The sequence below is a fragment of the Mus caroli genome, unplaced genomic scaffold (assembly GCF_978045245.1).
Source record: "Mus caroli unplaced genomic scaffold, Mus_caroli_1 scaffold_2, whole genome shotgun sequence".
Lineage (NCBI taxonomy): Eukaryota > Metazoa > Chordata > Mammalia > Rodentia > Muridae > Mus > Mus caroli.
This window is the reverse complement of record NW_028227257.1, coordinates 56,088,213-56,113,670: the sequence shown is the minus strand read 5'-3', so window position 1 is coordinate 56,113,670 and position 25,458 is coordinate 56,088,213. Positions and strand designations below refer to the sequence as shown.

General features: G+C 39.8%; 1 long non-coding RNA gene across 1 annotated transcript in view; it reads left to right on the top strand.

Moving 5' to 3' along the window:
• The first annotated feature begins 19,666 nt into the window (after nt 1-19,666).
• Nucleotides 19,667-25,458, top strand: part of LOC147005824 (uncharacterized) — a 394,000-nt gene continuing 388,208 nt past the window's right edge. Inside the window, exon 1 of the long non-coding RNA XR_015044892.1 lies at nt 19,667-19,852. This is a non-coding gene — a long non-coding RNA (uncharacterized LOC147005824). The remainder of the gene's footprint in view (nt 19,853-25,458) is intronic.

Genomic DNA, 25,458 nt, shown 5'->3' with positions numbered 1-25,458 from the left:
CACAAAAATGAGATAGTTTTCACATTTAGGATTTGCAGAGTTGAAATTAAAATTGTTCATTACAAAATAAACATAATGTTTTATCCAGCACTTCTACCCAGAATATAACCTTAATTTTTTTTTTCTAGTTAGAGAGAGACGAAAGTTAAATGTGTAAAACAAGAACAACCAGGTTCCAAATTCAGCAGCATTTTTATGTCATTTCTACAGTATCGTGTTAGCCTAGATTTAACTCCTGTCTCTACTACTTAGCAAATTTGTTACATAAATTAGGTAAATAGCTGTCATATCTGTGTCTTGATTTAGTCATCTAAACATTGAGATTTAAAACTATACTTTTTCTTGATAAAGGGGTTAAATGAGATTATTGTTCTAATTCTTATGCCATGAAGTCAAGGGACAATAAATATTATAACTAATATGAATTCTAGAGCCCAATGATTCTCTAATTCTACTTCTGGTAGGAAGTAAGGAGGTTCATCTTACATTGATTTTATTTGTTCTAGCTACAATAAATCTGATAAATATTTTGCTCTTCAGAGTATTATTGTTGCCTAGCCCCACTATGGGCATGCACTAGCTAGTAATAAAAACAAAACCTACCAGGAAGTAAAAGGAATATGACAAAAATAATAAAAAGAAAGAAAACCACTCCATTTTAAAGTCTCATTCTCTGACTGATAGAACCCTGCTAAACTAAGTTAAATTATTTCTTTATTCATTGATAATATGGAAGGCCATCAAAAAATGACAGCTAGAAGGGGTTTGCAGCCCCATAGGAGGAACAACAATATGAACTAACCAGTATCCCCAGAGCTTCTTGGGACTAAACCACCAACCAAAGCAAACACATGGTGGGACTCATGGCTCTAGCTGCATATGTAGCAGAGGATGGTCTAGTCGGTCATCAATGATAGGAAAGGCCCCTGGTCTTGTGAAGGTTCTATGCCCCAGTATAGGGAACTGCCAGGGCCAGGAAAAGGGAGTGGGTGGTTTGATAGCAGGGGGGAGGGGGAAGGGATAGGGGTTTTTGGAGGGGAAACTGGGAAAGGGGATAACATATGAAGTGTCAATAAAAAAATATCTAATTAAAAATAAAGAAGAGTAACATAATACAAAAAATAAAAGACAGCTAAATGATATTCATGTTATTCAGATACAGTTAGCCATAGCCTGGACAGCTTAAAGAGTAGGCACTTGTCTCCTGGCTCTGGAAGCTTGAAAGTTCAAATGCAAACTGTTGTCATAGTTAGGTGAGGGTCCTCTTCATAGTCTGTTGATAGCCCCACTATTTTGCTGTCTATTCTTAACCTCTCCTAATCCATGCATATAGGGGTAGGGTTATTCCCCTTGATTGTGCCTACTCTTAAAAATGCTAACCCATCATCTCATGAACTCATCTAAACCTGTTTATATTTCAAACATTCTATTTACAAACATCATTATATTGGGATTACATCTTCAACCCATGAAGTTGAAAGGAACATGAATATTAAGTCCATAACAGAAGTATATTATAATTTTTTATTCAATAAGTGAGCATAACATCAACTGGATATGGGTTTGGGGTCACTCAAAGAGGCACAGACAACTCTACCAGTGACCACATACCCAAAGAAAAGTGACTTCTCCATACATAAATGTTTAGTAATTGTTAACACTTCTTCATCTGGGGATAGAGCCTCATGATTCCTTCTCCTATTCATCTAGAATCTTACCTATTGATCTTTTGCAGTCCTTTGCAAGTAATCACAATTATACCATGAGTTCATAAGCACAATTGCCATTTGTTCCTCACTGAATAATACCACACATGGGTTTTATCCTTCCAGTGGTCTGTCTTGTACTTCAGGGTTCCAGGAAAGCTATCGTAAAGGGCAAAAGTTTTCAGAACAGTTTCAACTGTAATTCACACTGTTCTACAACCTATCTGTGTGGTATCATCAGCAATAGAGTTTACCATCTAGTTGTGAGAGGTAAACAAATGCAATGGCTTTGATTATACCATAGATCTCTGAGGTTTCGCTGATCAATAACTCATAGAAAGGTATTTCATGTTTGGCATGGAGAGTTGCATTTAGCAACCCATGGCTTCTGTGAGAAGCATTGCCCATCCATGTGTGGTATGCCCATTCAAATACATTAAAATCACAGATCTCAATTAGCTTAAATATTGTAGTGATTTTCCCAAGTCATTTTCATGAGCTTTAGTTCATATTACTTCATAGTTTACCTTCTTTCCTCATTTGTCCTCCTGTCCCCATTCCTGCTTAAACCTTTAGACCCTGTACTCCTCTCAACTTTCATTCACATGTGTTCTACTATCTTCACCCTCCATCTCATGACCTCTTCCCTCTCCTTGTATTTTGAGTCTTTTCTCACTACTTGACTTCTAGAGATACTTCAAAACAGTCATATAAATCCAAAAAAAAAAGAAAAAGAAAAAAGAAAACAAGGGTTTATATATGAGGCAGAGCATATAAGCAGAACTTCTTTGGTAGTCATACCCATATGCATTTTCTTCCTATATTCACCATGTCAGGAAGAAAGAAAGACAAAGCCCCGCATATCTACTACCCAGTCTCTGTTTTTTGTTTTTTTTTTTTATCACATAGCTTATTATGTTTTGTTTGCACAACACTAACCTACGCATGTGACTTTCATTGGCTAAGTTGATGATCAATTAGAAATCAACAACATAGTTAAATAAAAGATTTAATGGGTGTTTGTAAATTCGGCCTTGTTTCCTAAACTAAACACCTTGTCTTGGAAGCTAACCAGCATGCTGTAAAGAAGCTGGAGCTAGACAAAAGAGTAATAAAAGGCTAGATGGAAGGAGACAGCAGAGAGGGAGAGGCCACTCTGGACTTTCCAGGCATGTCACATCTTGCGCCGCTACATAGGAACACTGAAAGGAAGAGAAAAGCAATCTATGTCACCTCAGCAAGCACATAGAATATTAGAAAGTGACAAATTAGTTATTTCCAATTGTGTATGTAGTGAATTGCTAGGAGAAATTCATGATTAAACCAAACTACCAACATATTGTCTTAAATTAGTGATGTATCATTGAAATTCAGACTCTAAACAGGATTTTGTGATGTTTGTTTGCAAAATAACAAGTCAAGATGAGGAGAGAAATCTGTGGCTGAACCAAGCGATGGATATGAGAACAGAAATGAGAAGAAGGGAGACAATAATTTCTCAAAATCTGATAAAGTTCTCTTAGTCTTAGAGTTTCATTTGTCTAGAGAAAAGAAAATTGTGTGGTTAGTTGATCATATCAGATTAAGTTCAGCCAAATATGGTAACATGCAGAGCACTGTCTTTAAAATGAATTAAATATTATTTCCCTTGTGTTCATAAAAGATTTTAAAAAAAGACAGTATAGACTTGCAAACTACTTCTATGTTGTTATTCTTCCATCTAAAGGCATTGTCTCATGACATCCCAGCATGCTCTGAAACTCAGGTCTGTGATCTAATCAGCCCCAAAGAAAGATGTGTTGTTGCATATAGTTTTTTTTTTTAAATGTTTATGTAGCATAAGAAAATCGAGTCAAAAGGCATGAAAAGATATAAGGAATGGAGACAAATGATAGTTATATGAGAACACTTTATATATCACATTATTCAAGTACCTTTGTGTTTCTATGGGTGTGTCATTTATTAGTAAGACTGTAAGTCACAGGCAGAAATATGTGACAGAAAGCAGCAGTAAGGGAAAGGAAGATCCCAGAAGCAGAGGTGACTGAGACACCAAGAGCCATTAATAACTTTAGAGAAAACTTAAGACTGAAAGACAGATTAAGCCCAAAATCCACCATGTGATACATAATGATGTCAAGGACTCCCACATAGCCATTATAGAGCTTTTATGCCCATAGCTTATATTATGTTATTGTTCAACACTAACTTTATATTTCTAAATATCAAAAAAGATAGACATTAAATCAAGTTATATTACAAACTAAGTTAGTTTAGATCACAAGACATCAAAGACTCTGAAAGCATTTATATCAAATGTAGAAAAACACAAATTTGGTGATTTGGGATGGGGTCAAACAACAAGATTTGGAAAGCATACAGACAAAATAATGTGTGGATAGACATAAGCAGATAGGATTAAATAAAAGGGGAGACAATATATATGAGAAAGAGGAAGGAAGGAAGGAAGGAAGGAAGGAAGGAAGGAAGGAAGGAAGGAAGGAAGGAAGAAAATTCTCAGGTAGAGTATATTTAATTTTCCAGTGGCTAATAAATGGCATTTAGAAGATGAAAACAGAAATAGCACTGTGACATTTATTCACCTAATCTCTCTTGTCTCTTCTAGTTAACACAATCCCAACTGGCTCTTTCTTCCTGCTGATGTGGATCCAAAAGTACAAATTCCAGCTACATCTCGAGCACCATGTCTACCTGCCATGATGACAATGGATTAAACTTCTGAAACTGTAAGCAAACCTCAATCACATGGTTTTCTTTATAAGAGTTGCCACGGTCGTAGTGTCTCTTCACAGCATTAGAATGCTGACTATGACACTTACCAAAGTAACTGTTTATTTGATTCATATTCCAGATCATGGTCCATTATGGCAGGGAAATTACAGAAGTACAAACTTGAGGAACCTGATCATACTGTAGCCACACTCAAGAGTCAAAGTGAGATGAATTCATGTGTCTCAGTTCCATTTCTCCATGTACTCTAGTCCAGAACCCAAGACAGGACATTGTACCACACACTGTGGGTCTTCTCACCTCAATTTCTGCAATTAAGGTAATTTTCCATGAGCATGCCAGAGGCACATCTTCCAAATGGTTCCAGATTCTGTCAAGTTAACAATTTAACCATCACATCAATTAATAAAGTCATAATAAGTAGCAAATCCTCTCAATAATAACTTTAAATGCAAATGTTTACAACTGATCAATAAAAACATACAGTTTAAATTACTAGATTAAAGAATAATCTCCAACTATTTTATATTCTCCAAAAAACTCAGTTATCCAAGAAACTCAATCTAAGAATCTATCAAGAAAAGCTACATTACAAATAGATGGTGTAGTGTTTCTTATATCTGATGAAGTACACTTCAAACAAAATAAGTTAAAAAATAAAGAGAATCTTTATATATTAACTCATGGGATAATTCTTTAAGAAGTTATGAAAACTATAGATATTTCTGTACTGAATTTTTGGACCCACAGTTTCATAAAACTAAAGGGCTTTTGTCATTTAGGTGCTGAGAGAGGAATGATGTGAGACTTCAGTACTGTAATCTTAGATGTGAGTCTTCAGACCTCATTCTACAGATCAAGTTGGCTTAATATCTAGAATTTTCAGTCAAATACAAAATGCACATTATCCTCAGTGGTACATTGAATAGAACAACTCTCTAAGTTGATCAAGTTGTAGAACACAAATCAATCTTCAACAAATACCAAAAAATAAAGAACTTTTTATATAAGAACACAGAAGTATATAATTTATGAATCACAGCAAGAGAAAACTCAAAAATAATACAAATATTCAGATACTGAACTTCAGATTTCATTAAAGAAATCAGGAGGAAAATGAATTATTTTTAATACAAATGTAATCAGTGAACTAACATGGCAGCTGCATTTCTTTACCTTTGCTAGTCCCCAAGAACCACACAGAAAAAACAAAACCAAAAAACACAAGATTTATTTCAAGATGCACCTCAATACCTGTGCTGTCAGATGATCTGTGTTGTTCCCCTGCGCTAAGCTGGCTATGCTCCATCCCCAGTCCCATGATAATTGCAGTTTAACATTGTTATAGCTCTCTAAGCTTCAGACATTTTTCTTATGGTATCTTCTCAGACCATCTCTTCTTCATGGCCCAATTCCCCTGGCTGGGAGAAGTCTCTGTCCTATTCTGTCTTCTGCTTAGCCATTGGCTGATCAACTTTTATTGACAAGGCAAAGAATAAATGTTAAGAATTGTTTACACAGCCAGGTGGTGGTGGCACACGCCTTTGATCCCAGCACTTGGGAGGCAGAGGGAGGCAGATTTCTGAGTTTGAGGCCAGCCTGGTCTACAAAGTGAGTTCCAGGACAGCCAGGGCTATACAGAGAAACCCTATCTCAAAAAAGAAAACGAGCAAAACATCTCTTTACATAAACTTGAGACAGGAGATCCTTGATATAAACATTACAAGATAGTGGCCAACTCGAAAAGAGATATGAGAGAATAGAAATCAGCATTTGAATAGAATAACAAGAATAACCTTTACACAATGCACAAAAACATCATGCCTACAATGGAAAATTTTAAATTCTTACAAATAAATAAAAAATGTAGCAAACCCTGCTAGAACCTATGTCAAGGCTATAATCCAAGAATAGCTAAAAGATGTAACTACTCATATTTTTTAAAGAGTTGTCAAAATTGATAATTCAATAATGTAATCAATATTCCAGCCAAAGAAAAAAGAGAAAGTGGAGGAGGAGAAGTAACTGCTTTCAAACCAAAACTCAGGATATGGTAAGAAATAATGATTATGGCAGAATATAAGGAAATAGCACACACACAAAAACAAGTTCACAAAATCAGATTTAGTTCCTTGAAAATGTTAACAAGATTAACTAACTAACAAAAAATGAGGAGAAACATACAAATTGATAAAAATAATGATCTACAAATGAAATAAGGAAGATCTCTTTGAAATTAATATGCAAAATAGAATAAAACCTAGAATAAACTGTGTGTCTTTCCACAAAATAGTTAGACAGACCCATAAGAAATAAAATCTACTTACCAATAAAAGCCTGGACTAAATAGATTCACTACTGAATTCTGCCAAACTTCTAAAGAGGACCCAACACCAGTAATTCTCATAGTGTTCCACAGAGCTAAACAGAGAATTCTCAACTGAGGAATCTCGAATGGCCAAGAAATACCTAAAGAAATGTTCAACATCCTTAGTCATCAGGAAAATGCTAATCAAAATGACCCTGAGATTCCATCTTATACCAATCAGAATGGCTAAAATAAAAAAACTTGGGTGACAGACAGCAAATGCTAGTGAGGATGTGGAGAAAGGAACATTCCTCCATTCCTGGTGGGATTGCAAATTGGTAAAAACACACTTTGGAAATTAATCTGGCAGTTCCTCAGAAAATTGGAAATACATGTACCTGAAGACCCAGCTCTACCACTCCTGGGCATATACCCTTATGATATAGATGTTCCACCATATCACAAGCACTTGTGCTTCACTATGTTCAGAGCAGCCTTATTTATAATAGGCAGAAGCTGGAAATAACCCAGATGTCTCTCAACAGAAGAATGGATACAGAAAATGTGGTACATTTACACAATAAAATACTAATCAGCTTTTAAAATGAGGAGATCATGAATGTTGCAGGCAAATGGAAGGAACAAGAAAATAACATCCTCACAAGAGACAGCTGTATCAGGGTCCTGTCAGCAAAATCTTGCTGGTGTATGCAATAGCTTCTAAGTTTGGTGGCTGATTATGGGACAGATCCCCTGGTGGAGCAGTCTCTGGATGGTCCTTCCTCCCATCTCAGCTCCAAATTTTGTCTCTGTAACTCCTTCTTTGGGTATTTTGTTCCCAATTCTAAGGAAGAATGAAGTATCCACACTTTGGTCTTCCTTCTTGAGTTTCATGAGTTTTGCAAATTGTATCTTGGGTATTTTAAGTTCTGGGCTAATATCCACTTATCAGTGAGTACATATCATGTGAGTTCTTTTGTGAATGGGTTACTTCAGTCAGGATGATATCCTCCAGATCCATCCATTTGCCTAAGAATTTTATAAATTCATTGTTTTTAATAGCTGAGTAGTACTCCATTGTGTAAATGTACCACATTTTCTGTATTCATTCCTCTGTTGAGGGATATCTGGGTTCTTTCCAGCTTCTGGCTATTATAAATAAGGCTGCTATGAACATAGTGGAGCATGTGTCCTAATTACCAGTTGGAACATCTTCTGAGTATACGCCCAGGAGAGGTATTGCTGGATCCTCTGTTAGTACTATGTGGGAACTAAAAAGGGATAGGAGAAGGAGGGGGAAGGGAGGTTAGCCTGCACCTGGCTAGAGTCCTTCCTATGCTCTGGGCAGGTGTATGTGGGGAAGGCTGCCAGATACTTTCCACTCTTCCCCGGGTGGGCATCTAAACCACTGACCCCATTCGATGGGGGGTGGACAAGGGGCAGCTCCCAAAACCAGGGGCCCCGTGATGACACCCTTTGCTCTGGGATTATGGGCAAGAGGGCTGAGGGGAGAGAGGTTCCCACGCAGGCTAGAATCTGAGTAGTGGACCTTGAACAGAGACAGTCTATGGTTTTAGAGCTTTACTGTAGAAAGACAGGGGAAACAAGAGAAGCTGGAGAGAGAGAGAGAGACCGGGCATGGCCAAGAGGAGAGAAGGGGGAAAGGAAGAGAGAGAGAAGAAAGGCTAGAGAATATGAGGGAGAGAGAGAAAGAGAGAAGAGAGGAGAAGACAAAGAGAGCAAGAGGAGTGAGAGAGTGAGGAGGAGCCAAATAGCCCATCTTATAGTGGGCTGCTTTATCTTACTGTTGCTAGGTAACTGGGGAGGAGTTTAGCCTAAAGGTCAGAAGCTTGGGATATTGCCTACATGACTACTAACCATGCTTCTTTTGTGGGGGCTGAGGGAGTGGTAACTTCGACAGGAGCCAGAGTTCCATGAGACATGAGAGAACTCCTTCCGTCCCATGTAAGTGAATTATCACCACCGGGTCCCAGGGTTCAACATCTCAGCTTGACTGGAGACCAGACTTTCTTTGCTTAGCCTAATGCCCCACAGTACTATGTCCAATTTTCTGAGGAACCACAAGACTGATTTCCAGAGTGGTTGTACAAGCTTACAATCCCACCAGCAATGGAGGAGTGTTCCTCTTTCTTCACATCCTCGCCAGCATCTGCTGTCACCTGAATTTTTTATCTTAGCCATTCTGACTGGTATGAGGTGGAATCTCAGGGTTGGTTTGATTTGCATTTCCCTGATGATTAAGGATGTTGAACATTTTCTCAGGTGCTTCTCAGCCATTCGGTATTCCTCCGGTGAGAATTCTTTGTTTAACTCTATGCCCCATTTTTTAATGGGGTTATTTGATTTTCTGGAGTCCAGCTTCTTGAGTTCTTTGTATATATTGGATATTAGTCCCCTATCTAATTTAGGATTGGTAAAGATCCTTTCCAAATCTGTTGGTGGCCTTTTTGTCTTATTGACAATGTCTTTTGCCTTACAGAAACTTTGCAATTTTATGAAGTCCCATTTGTCAATTCTCTATCTTACAGCATAAGCCATTGCTGTTCTGTTCAGGAATTTTTCCCCAATGCCTTTATCTTCGAGGTTTTTCTCCACTTTCTCCTCTATAAGTTTCAGAGTCTCTGGTTTTATGTGGAGTTCATTGATCCACTTAGACTTTAGCTTTGTACAAGGAGATAAGAATGGATCAATTCACATTCTTCTACATGATAACCACCAGTTGAGCCAGCACCATTTGTTGAATAGGCTGTCTTTTTTCCACTGGATGGTTTTAGCTCCTTTGTCAAAGATCAAGTGACTATAAGTGTGTAAGTTCATTCTGGGTCTTCAATTTTTTTTTTTTTAACCACAAATGCTCTGTAGTACAGTTTGAGATCAGGCATGGTGATTCCACCAGAGGTTCTTTTATTGTTGAGAATAGATTTTGCTATCCTAGGTTTTTTGTTATTCCAGATGAATTTGCAAATTGCCCTTTCTAACTCTGTGAAGAATTGAGTTGAAATTTTTATGGGGATTGCATTGAATCTGTAGATTGTTTTAGGTAAGATAGCCATTTTTACTATATTAATCCTGCCAATCCATGAGCATGGGAGATCTTTCCATCTTCTGAGATCTTCTTCGATTTCTTTCTTCAGAGACTTGAAGTTCTTATCATAGAGATCTTTCACTTCCTTAGTTAGTGTCACACCAAAGTATTTTATATTTTTTGTGATTATTGTTGTCCCGAGCTATCATTCTCGCCAGCAAGAACACACTCGGACAACTGGATTCTTCTGCAGCAAAAGCTTTATTGCTTCTTCAGGAGGGAAGACCTGGCGTTGCTTATATAGCCCTCAGCCATGGCGTTTCAGCACCTGATGTGGCATGTCAGCTCTTGATTCCTTGCTCGTCCATCACCCCATTACTACGCCCCGAGATGGGCAGTGACTAGGCGTGAGTTCACTCTCGCACCTGCGTACAAGGCTTGTTTACTAGTTAGGCACAATGGCGATTGCTCGCGGCAAGGCTCTCCACATATTGTGAAGGGTGTTGTTTCCCGTTTCAATACCACTTAGAAGGGAGCACAAAATAATCACAGAATGCAGAAGGAGGGAGGGACCTGAACCAGAGAGGGGAGGGGAGGGAAATGGGGGGAAGGATGAGATATGGGGAGAAGACAGGAGAGAGAACCAAAGGGCCAGGAGAATGAATTGAAAAATGCAGAGGTGTGGTGTGGGGGTTGGGGTAATCCACTAGAAAGTCTCAAAAGCCAGGAATAAGAGAGGCTTCTAGGACCCAATGGGGATGACAATAACAACAATGGGGAGAAGGAACCTGAAGAGTTCACCTCTAGTATAAGGACATGGCCCTCAGTTAAGTAATGGGGCCACCCACCGATCTCAAAATTTTTGACCCAGATTTGTTCCTGTCTAAAGGAAATGCAGAAACAAATAATAGAGCACAGACTCAAGGAATAGCCACCCAGACACTGTCCCAACTTGCGATCCATCCCTTGGGTAGACACCAAACCCCAACACTATTACTGATGCCAAGATGTGCTTGCAGATAAGAGCTTGGCATGGCTGTCCTCTGAAAGGCTCTACCAGCATCTGCTTGAGACAGATGAAGATACTTACAGCCAACCATAAGACTGAGCCTGGGGACCTCTATGGAAGACTGAAGGAACCAAAGGAGATTTCGACCCAATAGAAAGAACAACAGTATCAAATAACCAGATCACCCAGGATCTTAGCCACAAACCAAGGATTATATATGGGCTAGTCAGTGGCCCCTGCTACATATGTAGCAGAGGATTGTTTTGCCTGGTCTCAGTGGGAGGGGATACTCTTGGTCCCATGGAGACTTGATGCCTGTGGAGAAGGGGGATGCTACCTCTAGCAGATAGGTGGGGGTCAGCACCCTCTCAGAGGCAAAGAAGAAAGGAGATATGGTGGGGTGCTTGTGGAGGAGGGACTAGGAAGGGGGGGAAACATTTGAAATGTAAATAAATAAAATAATATGTAAAAAGGGGAAGAACATTTTCCAAACTCATAACAAAAATCAGGGCTGGAGAGATGGCTCAGTTGTTAAAGGATAGGCTCACAACCAAAAACATAACAAAAAGCAAACTATTAAATACTTTCCCTGATGAATATAGACACAAAAGTTCCTGACCAAAATAATGCTTAGAAGATGAATTTTGGAACACATTAATTCCACACTTAGAAATTGAAGCTAAATCCTTATCTTTCACCTTGCAAAAATATTGATTTAGAGAGAACCAAAACTTTCATTAATTTAAAAACTGGAAACAAGGCAAGTACTAAAGGTAAGCACTGGAAAGGGTTTTAAAATAGAGATGCAGGGAAGCACTTCTTAGGATTCTGATAAAACAGAAAAGAGCCTAGTGATTGACAGCTAGGGCTGTATAGAATCACACAATGCAGGTGGTCTGCAGAGTGGGACGAGATCCATGCTATCAACACTTCAGATGAGGTTAATATCTGAAGTATATGGACTTGCAAAAACTAAACATCAAAAGGAAAAATAAAATACTACAATGGCCAGTCAACAAATAGTCCAATGATATGCAAAATGAGTTCTCAAAAGAAGAAACACAGATGTCCAAGACTTACTTTAGAAGGCATTTAATGTGCATGGCCATTCGGGAAATCAAATTAAACTTGCTTAGAGATCACATCTCACCTATGTCAGAATAATGATCATCTAGAAAACAAACAAATACAAATGATGACACTGCTGTTAGGAGAGAAATCAAGTATCACCATTACAGATGCTAGCAAGAAGGTTGGTCAAAACATTGACAATTGCACTACTCCACGATACAACTACACCACCCCAGAGTACATATTCAGAGGACTCCATAGCCTGCCACAGAGATAGTTGTGTGTCCATTATTTTAACTACATTTATTAACAGAGTCAGGAAAAGCATTCAGCCTATATGTTCTTCAGTGGAAACATGGATAATGAATATGTAGTATATATACACAAAGAAAATTTAATTACCTGTAAAATAAAAAGTATAAAAACTACAGGAAAATTGATGGTCCCAGAAAGTGTAGTTTGAGCAAAATAACTCAGATTCAGAAAGAAAATTTGTCGATTCTTTCTTGTATGCAAAGCATAGATCATAATGGCTGTCTAGATATAAATGGAACAAGCGTGAGTATGGACTATTAAAATTGGAAAGAAATATTGAAAAGAGAAGAAGGTGGTGAGGAAGACAGGGTGCTGTTAATGCAATGCACATAACCCCTTGATGGAGGTTACAGGCTGGGGCTGAGGATGTCAGGGACCTTAGGTGTAGCCCAGAGAAAAGAATGAAGGAGAATCAACAGCAGTTTTATTGAAAATGCCATATGGAACCTAATATTTTATATTCTAGGTCAATTTTCATTTTAAAATACATTAATGAGACAATACAAAACAATAAAATCAGTTTCATCCTAGACATTCCAGGTTAGTTCACTATATAAAAATCAAAAATACAATACACCATGTAAATAGTCTTAAGGGTAGAAACTATATAATCATCTCAATAGAGGCAATAAAGCATTTGTCTAATTTGAACATGAAAAATTCCAGAAACAATAGTAAAACATGGACCATACCTTAAAATAATAAAAGCTACATATGGCAAACCTCTAGGCAACATTATATTAAATGGAAAAAATAGACTTTTTTTCTAAAATCTGGGAAAACCCAACATGCCTACTCTATTATTATCCAAAATAGTGTATGAAGTTTCAGGTAAGAGGAAGATGTAAAATAGATACAAATAGGAAAGCAAGAAGCCAGGATTCTATATTTTAAAAACTCCGTGTACTCCACCAGAGCATCTTTACATTTGATAAACATTTTTGGTGAGGTTGCAGATTGGAAAAATAAACACACAAAATTCATTAGTTTTTCTATATAGCAATAATTAACTTACTGAAAATAAAATTATGGAAATATCCATTTATAATAGCTTACCAAAATAAAGCACCTGGGACTAAATCTAATCAAGGAAGTGGGGAAAACTATAAAATGAAAACCTTAAGAAACTAAAAGATTTTAAGTGATAACATTAGGTGAATGAAAGAGGTCTTATACTGCAGATTGGCAGGATTAACGTGAAAATTATGTATTGCCAATTGTAATCTACACATTCAATCCTATCTCTATCAAAATTCTAATGTCATTCTTCACGGAAATAGGAAAATATACTGGAATTCATATTGAAACACAAAAGATCATGAGAAGACAAAATAATCCTAAACAGAAGTAGCATTGCTGAGTTTGATTTCTAATGATATTACCAAGCCATAGTAAGAGAATTTTGTACCAGGTTTGAAAACAAGGGGAAGGAAGTGAGGGAGGGGAAAAAAAGAAGTGAGAGAGGGACAGAAGAAGAAAAGGATGGAGGGAGCAAGAGAAGATAGGAAAAAAAGATATGATAGAGGTTACAGAAACAAACCAATATGTCTCTAGCCACATAATAGTGTGTGTGTGTATATGTGTGTGTGTGTGTGTGTGTGTGTGAGAGAGAGAGAGAGAGAGAGAGAGAGAAAGAGAGAGAGAGAGAGAGAGAGACTGACTGTGTGAGTGACTGTGAGGGTGGCCCATGAAACTAAAACTGGAACCACACTAGGGGAGAATGAGGTTCTGAAGAACGAGAAGATTCTAAACTGTGATGTGAAGGCAGGAATGAGGCTACTGGAGGCAGAAGGGGACAATTGGGGCAACCGGAGAATGGAGCCAAAAGAAGGAAGGAAAATCTACAAAAACAAATTAAGTTTGATGTTGCTATAATGAAACTTCATACTCTGTAGCCTAATTAAAAATAAATAAAAAGGAAGAAGTGTCAGACAAAAACACGTGGGATTTTGTGCTAATAAAAGTATAATCACACAATTATTTAAGGTACAATATTTAATCTGTGACATTAACAATCATTGTTTGCCTTGAGAAAAATCCCATCAAAAAGGAAGTATGTTTTAACTGGAAAGATTCATTTTTATAAGCATTTTTTTCCTTTTGTCCCTGCTTTCTGTCTCCAGCCTGTACAACAGTAATGGTGGTTCCATACACATCAGAGGTGCAAGGCAGTTCAGAGATGTAGCTGGCAGCTTCATCCTGGCGACTGCACAATTTCACTAGTTGCAGCCAGTTGGTCTTCAACATTCCTGATAATGGAGATAGACTTGATCTTTGCTGTTAAATGCAGCCACTCCTAATTGAATGCTTATAGGTATGTCAACATATAGTAAAAGTAATAGGTGCTTGAGGGGTGGATGGGCATTTCTACTGAGAAGGCAGAATGAACGAAACAGCTTCCATTGATCAATAAATGTTGCTGTTCTGGGGATCTCTCAGTCGACTTTTTAGATGAAAAAGCAAAGCATCAAACATTCCTTGAAGAGCGATTCTCCAAGGCTCAGGCAGAATCAAAGACTTGGTGGTATGGACCATTATTTCTTATTAATTATTACTATTAGCATTCGTCTTTTAACATTTCACAGCACTTTGTCAGTTTCACAACACTTTTAGCAAAGTTGCCTCAATACTTCCACTCCCTTATATGATTAATAGATTTTAAGGACTTAATATGTACAAATCTTTGCAACAGGAATGACTGGAAGATACAACACAGTGTGCTATGACATCAGGCAAGGGCAAAAAAATGCATTGAGACATACTGAACAAGCACTCTGTATGGGACCTTGTCACACATACCAGTATTTTATCAAGAATTAACAACATTAGGAGACAGGTATGGTCTGGGTATACCTTCAGGCAGTGAGGTATCTAAAGTGCAAAGTGATTAGAAACTAGTTTCACTGAACTAGCAAGTACTCAAAGTCAGAAACTGCATAACTCACGTCTCCAAACATTGGATATCCAATGGGAAGACTGCTAGGGTCTATCAAACATGTAAAAATGACCACTTTACATATTTTATCTTTGGCATTTATGTATGTGTAATACCTAAGTTAACATGTATGTGGATCACATGTGGGTGAATATTCACATATGTCTACATGTATGTAGAAGCCTGGTTGTTGGGTATTTACTCAGTCACTCTCTTCCTAATATATTAAGGCCAGCTTTCTCATTGGTACACAGAGCCCTCACCTCCCTAGTCTATCTAGCCTGCTTAGTGGGGTCCCCCTGTGTTCACCTCTCATGATCTAGGACTCTACTTGGGCCACCTACTCTCCTGCTGTCTCAGCTCCAGTCCCCTTCCAGCAGGTGCTTTTGCCTGCAGAGACATCTCCACCAAGACACACATCTGTGAGGAGCTTTGTACTCTGTTTCTGTGGAAATGAAGTTGCAACCAATTTACTGACTTACATGACTGCTCTCCCCCAGACGTAAGGCCATATATATTAGCACCCATCCTTTCCTTTGCCTTTTTGGGCAGCCTGGTGCTAGAAATCCTAGAAGACATATCACAACACAGGCAGAATATTTCAGCTACTGATGGCCAGAAACTCTGTACTGCATTTAAGAGCCCGTGAATGAGGGTAAAGTCATTAAAAGGGGGAAAAGATACACTGGAATTCAACTCTTTGTCTGATGAACAGTAAGGTGCTGAACACTTTACAAGTCAATGAGAAATCCCCCAGTGATTGAGCATTTAGGGGCTCTGAGTCTAAACTTTATAGGAATCAACTCATTCTCTCTTTTCTGCTTTCTAAAGCAAAAGAGACAGCCACAGGCCAGTGGAGAATCAATAAATAAGTTTTTAATTTAGGTTCAGAAGTTCCAGCTATTACATTGTTAATAATATGATGCGAAACAAAGACAATTCAGGATCCCAAACATTACATAGAATAGTAAGTCATATTAAAAATTTATTAACTGACCATCTGCAGCTTGACTGGATGTGTTGTGTTTTACCTTGTTTAAAAATAATCACATTACATTTACTGTGTTTCAATATCAAGTACGTGGATCTCTCAAAGATCAAGGGAATCTGGAGGATACTGAGGAAGAGTTTATAAAAAAAAGGTTTATCAGTTTAAATATTCATCCTTTAACTTAAGGCAAGTATATTTTTGCAATCCAGTAGGTAATTTTAGCATGTATACTTAAAAAGGAGCTACATCTTACTTTATTTATTTTTTTAATTTTAGAATACTTAAATGAGCACATGACAGCTGATTTAGGTCTGGGGTTGAAGAGCCAATCTCTAGGGCCAGCACATGACTCAAATACAGCTTTATTCTGTTGACTGGAGACTGGTCTTATCTGACAACAGGCAATTTCTGCATTTCTAAACATTGGCAAGGAAATCCTACATATTGTAAACTGAAAGAAAATTTTAATTTCTGTATGCTTTAGACAGTATTCTTGGATAGCTGATATAAAAATTTAAATACTTGAATATTTGAATAAAAATTATTTGAATTTTTTTAAAGAAATAAAACAGCAACATCTAGATCAGAAGGATATTATGTAACTCTACACTGGGAGCCAATCCTTCGTTTGCCCTCAATAGCTGGTTGCCCCCGCTACTGAAAAGGACAATGTCTAATTGTTTGAGAAATCTTCTGATTCTTTGCCCCATGAGGATGTAAAGACACCAGAATTTGTTTCCTTTAGATGCTATGATAAATTACTATAAATTTATTTTGGGTTAGTCCTTGTTATGTGACAAAACGTTTGCTGGGGATATAAAATGCACCTATCTGCTCACCCCAGCTCATCCCAGCATGGGTAACATCTCACGAAGCTGGGAACTCAGGCACACTGCACAGTCTGCAGCCAGCTCAAGTCGGAGAGTGTCCTTCCAGGTGCCTCCGTGCATCTAAACCTCTACCAGGCATCTCCTCTTGGCTGAGGGCCTTCTTTGCACCTGGGCTCTGCTTAGTCTGGCAGAGAATGGCCTAGAGAATCTGGTTAGTATCAGGGAATTCTAGAATCTATTTTGTGGGAGGGGTGTTGCTTATCTCTTACTTAGGGTGCTTTCCTGAATGTTTTGATCTTGGAGGAGACTGCTATACAGCAGCCCTAGAAGCCATATCTCCAAAATCCCATTCACTGGGTAGAAACCAACATAGATCCCAGGATCTGTGTAAGAGACTCATTTTTCTATGCCTCTTCTGTCTCCTGGTGTCCTCTGTGACTGGCTGGCTTGTGGCTACATTGCAGTAATCCTTGCCTTCAAATACATTTTGCTCCTTTCTGTGTTAACTCTTCTCTTGACTCCCATTCTTGAAACCATGTGGTCTCATTTAGGATCCCCAAAAGCTAAGATAATCTCTCCATCTGAAGATTTTTAACAACATCTTCAAAGTCATGTGTCATCATAGGCCACATTTACAGGTTCCAGGGAAGTGGGACATGACTGTCTTTGGTGTCTGCAGCTCTGCCTATGACTTGAAGATTGCATTGCCAGAAGCCAGGTTTCCAGAAGTCAAAACTTTGCCTGGCAGTGGACTACATCAAAATCAGTTTAACAGAGGTGTGTCTCACAGATCATGAGGGACCTTGAATCCAAATCTGAAGGCTGAGTTTTTCCAACCAGACATTCTGAAATGCTAAGATGGATCATGAGTATCCCATGTTTTAAATGCAGGTGATAGTGCCCATGACATCACTGAGAGTTTGTAACCTGGTAGCAAATATCTGTGACCAATTTTGTCTCAATAGTCCACCCAGACTTCTGCTCAGTTTCTGGCAATGCAGCTAAATGTAGATGAGTACATATGGATTATATTGAAATATTTATTGCTTATTGAGTATAAGACATTGTGGTAAGGCATGTCCTGTGCTGGTTAAGACCAAGTAGATTGTTGGGAACTTGGTTCTTGCTGTAGTAATTGGTGGTTATTTTTTTGGTCCCTTCCACTTCTCCTGGTGTCATCTATAAAATATCTAATGAGCAGATTGCTTAGAGCAGTGCTGATTCGTGGATGGTCTCTGTAGGTTAATAAGCATGAAGTGTTGTTTGTTTCTAGGGAGAAACTTAAGTATTATGGTTTTCTGGGGGTGGATGGCTGGGGGGCAAAATAAAAACAAATAATTTTTATATATGAGTTAAGACAAATGGTGCAACAGAGATCTGATGTTTAAGAGATCATTGTTTTGTTTCTTAAAACCCTTAGTCAAAAGATTGAGACTAAAGAAGAGGTGTTTTTTTTTTTTTTGGTTTTTTTTTTTTTTGGTTTTTTTTTTTTTTTTTTTTGGTTTTTTGAGACAGGGTTTCTTGTGTAGCCCTGGCTGTCCTGGAGCTCACTCTGTAGACCAGGCTGGCCTCGAACTCAGAAATCCGCCTGTCTCTGCCTCCCGAGTGCTGGGAAGAAGAGGTTTTTTAAAAGTAATATTATTTTAAAGAGAGAAGAGTCTGGGTGGCTTTCTGTGGTGGTGGTACCAAAATGGTTTGTGGCTGGGCAGATGGACATTCAAGCACTGTGTAAAGAAAGGCCAGATTGGGCATGTGTGAGAGACTTAGTCTCTAAAGACTTAAGTCTCTAAAGAAAGCTTAAAAGTGTCACATTTAGTGATCACCAGTTATTAACCCCGCTAAACCTCATCATAGCATGAGAAATCACTCAGCCAAAGGTAAAACGTCCCTGGCTTTCTCCAGGACCTAGTGTTTGGGATTCAGCCAAGCATGCATTTGAACTCCTCATTTCAGTGTGGTATAAAATGACCAAAGTTTGTCATCATAATTGAAGGGCATTTAGGGGCATTTGTGAATATATACTATATCTTGAGGATTATACTAGAGTCTGCTGACAGAGTTATAACAGGGAGAGATGAAAATTTTCCTAGAGTCTTTGTGGCTGGACCGAGGAGGAGGGAGCCCTCAGAAAACAATTTCAAACTTTGCTGGAAAGAGAAAGAGTAAATAATAAGATATTTGTTTTAGAAGAATACATACATACATACATACATACATACATACATACATACATACTAGGATAATAGGAAATGACAAGCTAAGCAGGAACTTTAGAATGGCTTTTGCAAGTGGAACCAGCTGGCCTGATAGTCTCTACCAAGGCCAGTGACTGCTCAGTGATTGAAACCTGGGAATAAATACACCTCTCTAATATTAAAAGTAATGCATGGCTCAACAAAAAAATACATCTTCACACATTATACACAGCATATGTGACACCATCGCAGTGACACCATCAATCGGAGGACTTAGGTGGGCGTGTGGGAGATCCAAGCACCTACCAGTCTGAGTCCAGAGGTTCCCAGGAGGGCGGGGACCAGCGGGGGAAGTTGGAGTCGGGAGCGAGCGCAGAAGCACGTGGGCTGAGGGGGTGGGAGGACGCCGGGCGGCGGAGTAACCGGTGAAGTGTCAAAGAGGCAGGAGTGGAGGGCTGCGGGGGTGACAGGGTGTGGTCTGCCTGGAGTGGCGACGCGGGAGAGCGGGACAGAGGCCTGGGGCTGTGAATGGTGCCTCGGTGTGCCGAGTGCGTTGACAGCGCGCAGCTGAGCGGCTACTAGGGTGTCCCGGGCTCGCCAAGTGCCCAGCTCCAAGCTGTGGCAGCGACCTCGCGGGGGCCCCAAAACTGGACACCTACGAGTGAGAAACAAGAGGTGCTCAGCCTTCCTGGCAAGTAAGTGTTTCTCCTCTCCGCCACCCGCGCCTTTCGCTGCCCACTCGAGCTCCCGGAAAGCGCGCGGGGCTCGGCGGCGTCCAGGGATGCTCCCGCAGCGGGCGGAACCTGGGGATAGGAACCCAGGAGCTGGGCTGAAAACTAGAAAGAGGAGATGAGAACCAGGGAGCAGGGGATGGGACTAGGGAACAGGATTAGGACCAGGGAGCAGGAATGGACAGTGGGGAGAGGTGGCATGGACCCGCCCGAGGCCCCGCTGCTCACCCCGGCGAAGGCACAGTGGCAGGCTCTGATATTGCCCATCTTTTGTGTCTTACCGGATCCCAGAGCCCTGCCAGGCCGGGGGCGGGCCAGAGGAAGCCACTTTAAGGCTCCGAGCTCCACCTCTCTCCACCCCACAGCCCTGGGAATTTCGGTGCGGACCACAGGGCATCGGTGCGTTCCAGAGCCCGGGCCAGTGGGTGGTGTTGGCTGGACCACCCGGTATACCCCCTGGGCTTGTGTTCTTTTTAGGTACAGAGGCTCTAACTGGTGGGTGTTGGGAGGCAAGACTGACTTGGGAGCTGGGAGCGCCGAATCTGATGCAGGGAACCACCTGCTTTCAGGCTTTTCTTGGGGTCTGGAGGAGCAGGGTAGGGAACCAGAACCCAAGGCCCGGAGCGTCCCGCGCCCAGGCTTGAGCGCCCGCAAGCAGGTGCTCATTGGGTGGGTCCCTCCTCTGGCTCATTGTTCCCGGTGACTGTTCTGGGGCCGGGCTGGGCTACACAGACACAGCTCACAGGTTAATAAAAGTGGTGACTTGGAGGAGTGAGGGTCAGAGTGGACTTACCCATTTTGGAAAGGGACTTCTTGGTTCAGAGAGCGAGAGTAGTCAACAACAGAAACCATGCGTGAGTGCAAAACTTAGATCTGACTGATTCTGCCAGCCAGCATAGCGAATGGAGCTTCAGAAGCAGAATCTCCCTCTTGCACTGAAATTGTTTTCTGAATAATGAAGGTGGAGTTTTAAGCATTTTGGGCAACTGGCTATTTTCTCCAGCTAGCACCTGTTTCCTTAAAGGTTCTTGGGCGGGGTTTATATTCCCCCTACCCTCTCCAGCTCTCCCTTTATGGATGTGCAATCATTTTTGCACCTTCAAGTAGTAAGATTGCATGGTTCTGGGAGAGGAGTCTCCTTTAATAAACAAAGTGTAATTTCCTCGGTACATATGCCCACACAGTGGTTTAGAGTCCATGGCTCCCATTGATGTTAACATTTATGAATGTAAGTGGGCTCAGAGGCAGAGGCAGAGGGAACCTCTTCTCCCTCCTCTCCTTGGAGAGCCCCAGGACATCTTGAGCAAACCCTTTTACCCTTTTCTTTCGTGATAGCATACTTGTCCTTATTTGGCTTCCCCCCCAGTACTGAAATGACAATGATCTCACCTGTTCACCATGTCAGTGTATTAGTCCCTGAGCTAAGGATGCATTCCTGCCCCCTTTTTCTAATGTCCACATCCCTTAGCAAAAGATATTTAAATATTATTTCATGTAAGTACTGTATGCACACATGTTTATGCATACGCATTATGTATCTGTAGTTGGTTGTGATTATCAGTAGTTACTAAGAAACACCACTGTGCATCTCCCTGGATTTAATGTTGTGCCCGTGACCTGCTAAGTGCATTGTCTGCTGAAACCTGGAGTTCAGCCCAGGGAGAAATATCTCATGTGAACATCTCTCTGGATATAGCTTTTTTTTTTTTTTTTTTGCATTTGGAGGGAGAAGGGATAGGTGGAGCAGTGTGGGTGTTGCTTAATGTACAAAAGCTGTATGTCTGATTCTAAGACTGCAAGTGTGAATTAGGTAGGTGAATGGTAAATAGCACTGGAAACCTGCGCAGGCGTCTCAGGCCTCAGACACCCACGCGAAGTTTGGTGTGTTCTCCTTCTCTCATTCCTATCACTTTTGATGTTTATATCCTTCATGCTTTTCATCATAACGTTGCTTTCCTTGTGCTTTTCATATTTCAAAGGAACTTCTCCTAGAGCCTACTGTTAAACCTTATTTTCACCATGATGCTCTTTGGGTGCACTGAATTATTATTATTTTTTTCTTTTGCCTGTTTTCTCACTGTGTCCAAGTTATTGTGGCACAAATGAGCAATGAATCAGTGAAGTTCTAATGAAGATTAAGACATGAAAGTTATCCACAGCTATGTTTAAGCCGAGTACTCATTTAACCACCTCCCCACATGACCAATTTCAGCTGGTAGCTTGTTCGTCTTCCAAAGTCTCCAGACTCTAAATTCTTCCCCAGATTGATGACTACACTAAATCTCGATTGTAAAAGAACAGAACTTAATTATTTGGGTCTCATTTATCAGTCAGCAATGTTTAGCATTGCCCAAAGAATTCTTTCATGGAAATATGCCTGACTTTAAAGTGTGTTGGGAAAGGTCCCTTTCAAATGTGTTTCTTCATGAGGGAAAAATGAAGTCCTTGGAAAGCCATAATTTCTCTGCTCTGAGGCCCCGTAGCCATTTGTATTTATTGAGTTTTCCCTTCCACGGGAAGAAAGGGCCATTGTTTTGTTGTCTAGGAGCTGAAGGAAGATAGAAAGTGAGAAAAGAAAAGAAGCAGTGAAAATGCTATTTCCTCTTTCAGAGGGAGAAAGTGTTATTTGAGTAAATACTGCTTGTTTTCTTAAAGGTTTACTAAATCCATGTTAAGGGCCATTCAGAAGTTTTTGGTATAGAAATGTTATTACTAAAATTTTGTGAGCAGTTTCTATACATGAAACCTGTACTTTTAAAGCCAATCTAGGGGTATTTTTCATCATTCTATACATCATGAAATGTTACTGAATCATCATTGTCAAAACACTGGAATTTCATCAAATATATATTGGAGTGCTCTGTTCTTCCCCAAGTGCTTTCATTGTAATAGCCTGTCCGTGGAGACTCAAAAGAACATCACTGATGTCATGGTGTGCTTTGCATCTTAAAATAGCAGCTAGTGAATTACAAACATTCATTACTCTACACCACTTGCTGTAATTCCTCAGGACCCTCAAAGAGAGAATTATTTGTATTCTAGACACTCAAGTCTTCACTGTGTCAGTGTTCAAAATAAATAGCCTTTCAGATCAATACCTGTTAAACCTGAGTCTTTTGATATGTTCCTTCTGTGTCATAAATGCATGTTAAATATGCTTCACATAGCCTGGTGAAGGAACATACTGTTGGGAACTTGGTGCCCAGGAGGTTGGAGAAGGAAGATGAGTAACTTCCATTAAAAGTTGAGTCAGAACTTAGCAAGTGGAAAGATGAGCTTCCCTTTCTGGGTGGAGCGCACTGGGCGCACTGAAGATCATCTGTGTTCACAGAGTTCAAGCCCATGTCATCTGGCTTCTCCAGACTCCACTCTCATAAGCAGGAGCCCTACTGTGTGCATTTGAATGCTGGCCTTGGCTTTCCATAGTATCAAAGCTCTTTGTTTCCTTAGTCTGTTTTGGGAGGACTGCTGCTCCATTTATGGAAAAATTGAAATAGGGCAAAAAATGTTTCCAGAAATTTTAGCAAAAACTTTGGTTTTATTCCATGACTGCTCAATAAGTGTTCACTAAACAGGGGATGCTTGATACTTAATTTGCTTGAGTTAGATGAAACATGAAATGTTGGTCAAATGACTAAGTTAGGATAATTAAAATAGAACTTTTAGTTTCCTTTGGCATAAACTAACTTGAAGAAAATGTTATTGAGTTAAGTGTTGAATCTAAAAATCAACAATGGTTTGCTTATATTTCTTTTAAGAGCAAGATCAACTTAATTAATGAGAAGGAAATCATTTATGATTATAAAGACTAAGACAGCCAATTAAATAGCTTATGTATATATTACCTAGCCTTTTTGAGGAAAATGCATTTACAAGGAAGGGGTGTAAACTTCTGAGGAGGCTCAGAGACAAACATTGTAATCTACAATGCTGCTCCTTTCTCCTCGTCCTTGTCTTATTCTGCTTATCCACTCACTTTTCCTGTCAGTATGTATAATTTTGTTTTTGATTCTGGAATGAGAGGGATCATCAAAGTAGAAGGGAGTTTTTAGAAACAGAATATAATAAATAGGCCTAAAAGGAGGATTAACAGTGATGGGCCAGTAGGCAAACCAAGGGATGCACTCTTGATTCTGAGGAAGTCTGACTTCAAGGCAGTTTTATATAAAGATGTGACAGACAGCCAACAATAGAGTCAACTGATGCCTACATCTGTGGCCTTTAAATGAAAACCCAAGCCCTATTCTTAATGACACTTAGCACACACTTCTAGTCAGTCATTCTCACAGCAAGGCTTAAGCAGCACAGCAAAGCAAGCACATTTTCCATTGGAAGGAATTCCCCTCAGTGTACTTATAGCTCAAATACACTGTACATGGGAGGCAAAATAGCAATGTTGGTGATTGTCTATGATGCCATGGGACTAAAAATTCAAACTAACTAACTTTCTCTCTCTCTCTCTCTCTCTCTCTCTCTCTCTCTCTCTTTCTTTCTTTCACAAAAAAAAATTATTTTACGTGTATGAGTGTTTTACCTGTCTCAATGTGTGTGCACTACATGTGTGTAGTGCCTGAGGGGGAATCCTAGAATTGGAGTCAAAGACAGTTGTGAGCCTCCTGTGGGTGGTAATTGAACCTAATCCTGTCTCTGGAAGAACAACCTACACTGTTATCCTCAGCCACTTCTCCATCTCCTCAGACTTCTCTTCTTGCTTTCTCTTCCCTCCTCACATTTTTCTTCCTTCCCTCCTCCCTCCTCCATCTTTCTCTTCTCCATCCTCCCTCCTTCTCTTCTCCATCCTCCCTCCTTCCCTCCTCTGTCTTCCCTCCTTCTCTTCTCCATCCTCCCTCCTTCTCTTTTCCATCTTCCCTCCTTCCCCCTCTCTCCTTCCTCCTCCATCCTCCCTCCTTCTCTTCTACCTGCTTCCTCCCTTCACTCGTTGGCTTTTCTACTAGCTACATTGCAGGGCACTGATTGGTAGGTGTGGCCATTCCAGTAGCAAGCTTAGCCCACCAGGCTGGCAGCTTTTGAAATTTCTGTCCATGTAAATACAGTATTTGTTCTAAGTACTGCCCTTAAGTACAGTAGTTAAGTTTAAGTGCCCACTGGTTGTTTGCCTTTGTACTGGAATCAACTACCATTTTCAGCTTTTAAAGAGACCACCCACAAAAGTGTTCCCTTTAACTATAGAAAATCTGATAGGAGGGCGGAGAAAGGAAGGGAAGAAAAATAAACTTGACAAAAATTCATTGACCCAGGGTGACATGTTTGCAGCTAAGGCCACAAAGGGATTAAAGTCCCAAATCTAAGCAGCTGCCACTCCACTCTTTGGTGGACATGAGTGACTTTATCCTCAGACATCTCAATTGGAGTTAATGTTAAATTAATTTAATGTCTCAAGTGCAGATCTGTTGCCCCAAACTGAAAATCTCAGACAATGATCAACACTGATCATTTAAATGTGGGCTTTAAAGAGATCATTGAACACAATAAAATCTGCATATGAGAACACTTACTGTGCTTCCAATTATGGTATAAATAGTGCATAAAGCTTTAAATTTTCATCAAAT